Below are 2,962 nucleotides of genomic sequence, written 5' to 3'. Positions count from 1 at the left end.
TATATATATATTTAAGCTTATAGCTGCTAAAATCTACAGGCTAATATTTAACTTGACTATATTGGCTATAATACTGGAGTAGTATAATTACTGCCATTGGCCACAAAATGCTAATACATCAGCTTTTTATCTAACTATAGTAGTTTAAGTGATATAAATAAAACTACTTTTGTTTTTTAAGTATGACTAAGTAAAACTTTGATTTTATTTGAAACTTTTATTTTGTTGAATTTAATTTACATGATTTGCAGCCAGTGGGATGTGCACATTGTTGATAGCATTTACATAGACGGTCCCTCACCCCTGTGCGCCTGCAGGAGGATCCTGCACTCTGCAGCTAAGGCACTGCCAGAGGAAAAGGACACCAAGTCTGGAAAACGCCCCATCTCGCCCCTCCCCACCTTGGCCCCCCGCATGGTACCTGCACATTGGAACAGGGCTCTGAGGTTTCTGCTAACCCACATTCAGGTGCGCCTCAGGAGCTTGCCCTGTACTAAGCTTGCAGGGCAGTGATTGCAGGAAGTGACCAGAATATGGCTGTGAACCAGGGCACAGGGGTGCTCATTGTTCTTGTGGGGAAGGAAGAGGGTCCCCAAAAGGTTACCAGGATGCACAGCAAGTGCATTCTCTAAGGCAATATTCGGGCTGAGAAATACATATTTATTCGTGGCACAGCACATTTGTATTCAAAAATTACATAATTGAAATAATATTTACCCTTAAGGCCTGCACAAACATTGATATGCAGCATTTCCGACTCTCATGTATGTTTTTAATGTTCTCCTACCCCAGGAAATTGATGTCATGACCCACTAGTGATTGTGAACCACAGTTTGAAAATCACTGTTTGATATTATACAGAATTGGTTGGGGTTTTTGTTGGTTTGGCTTTTTGGTTTTTGATCTTTTTGTTTCTAGACATACCAGATGCTGCATCTCACCATTGAGGTGCTTTCTACACAATGAATAAATTGCCCAGTCTGTGGTAGACTTGACATATACATAGGTAACCCACTATGCAGTCAAGCTGTGTGAGGAGCTCAGATATGCAATTAAATGCCCCTTCACCTCAGGGTTTTTTTTGTTTGTTTTGTTTTTTAACAAAATTGTTTTGGTTGACAGTACTATATAAATGTGGGCAGGACAGCTTCACACTTCTGTGTATGTATATGCTCTATCTTACTTGCCACCAACATCCCGATGCTAGTCACACTTCACATTGACACCCTCTGTTTTGTCCTCCTGCCACCCTTCCCCTTCTACAGTAAGCACCAGCCTATGAGTTATTTTTGCTGTGTTCTGGTAGTTTGTTTGCTTTGATGATTGATAATCCACCTATGAGAGAGCCCATCTGGTCACTGTCATTTATTTTCTTTCATTTAGCAAAATCATCTCAAGTCCAACCATGTTGTCACAAAGGCAAAATTTTGATTTTTTAATAACTGAGTCATATTGTTCCCGTTTTAATTTTTTTATGTGGACATGACCTCAGAATCATAAAATTTTATTCATAATCATGCAAGTATAGCTTCATCTTCACATGCAGTCAATCTCTATATCTCTAGGTTCCACGTCTGTAGATTCAGCCAACCCAGAGTGCAAATCTGTACCAAGTATACCTATTCTGAACATGCACAGACCTATTCTGAACATGCACAGACTCCTTTTCCTTGTCATCATTCGCTACACAATATAGCATAATGACTACTAAGATAGCATTAACACTGTGTTAAGTCTTATAAGTAATCTCTAGACAGGATTAAAGTATACAGGCAGTACACATACTATGCCACTGAGCATCAAGGATTTTGGTATCCCAGGGGAGTCTGGAACCAACCCCCAAAACATTGAGAGACAGTTGTACTATTTAAGAGAGTTTTTTTTTTAAATCATTGATAAAGGGGGAGCAAAAATACAGACCTGCCATTTAAAAATTCATTTCCACCAGTTGTCAGTAAAACATTAAAATGACATTATGATGTCATTCTGATAGGAACAGAGTGTCCGGCAGAGATTCGGTGTGGAAACAAAGCAGTCAGAGCCTTCCCCAAGGAGAAGGAGGAACCTTTCTGCAGTGGAGCAGTGGGACCATTTGGTTCAACAGTTGATGCATCTGAAAACTGACACTATAAAGGGCAATGCTGAGGGCCTGTCAACCTGTCCCACCCCACTGGTGTAGTGTCACCACATTCTGCCACTAAACGAGTGGATCTGACATACCCCAGGACCTCTTCTAGCCCATTTTCCCCTTTAAACTAGAGATGGACTGGATCACTGGTAGCCAAGCATTCTTCCCCCAACCCTCCCACAGCTGAACTGCATCTTAATGAGAAGCTCAGTTATTTCAAACAATTTAAATGGAGGTTTTGGTTCAAGCAGCAGCAGAACTGTAACTCCATGGAGCATTAGTTTGAAAACACAAAGATGAGATTATTGCTGAATAGCCTTTCAATTTCAAGTTTTCATGATTCTACTTGCCACAGTCTGTTTTTTATGTCTCTTTACAGCAATGATATACTTTCTGATGGCTAACAGCTAATATTGGAAACTGAGGCAAGATACTTTTGCACTTGAATGCCTGAGGGTTTCCTCTAAGTCCTAGCCTTTCTCTGAGCAACTTAACATTATCTACAAGTGGATATGGTTGTCCCTATTATGAAAACAAAGGAGAATTAGTCTACAGAGATGCCTTATGGATAAGCTTCATCAATCCACAGAAAACAAAGAAGCTAAGAAATGTAGTGTTAAAAGTTCAGGGTGCACAGTCTGCAAAATGATAGTAGATAATGTTTGTTAGTCTTTTTCATTGTCCTTAATATAAAAGTTGGTCTATATGTCAGTTCCCAAAAAAATTTATTTGACATTTACTAGTCTATAAAATTCAAAAGAATAGGATCGCTGACTGCCTTGAGGGTCATTTTTTTACATACTAGGGAATAAAGCTCCATGGTTATTATGTAAT

This window comes from Condylura cristata, unplaced genomic scaffold, assembly GCF_000260355.1.
Source record: "Condylura cristata isolate star-nosed mole 26May11 unplaced genomic scaffold, ConCri1.0 scaffold00017, whole genome shotgun sequence".
Taxonomy (NCBI): domain Eukaryota; kingdom Metazoa; phylum Chordata; class Mammalia; order Eulipotyphla; family Talpidae; genus Condylura; species Condylura cristata.
This window is presented reverse-complemented; position numbering follows the sequence as displayed.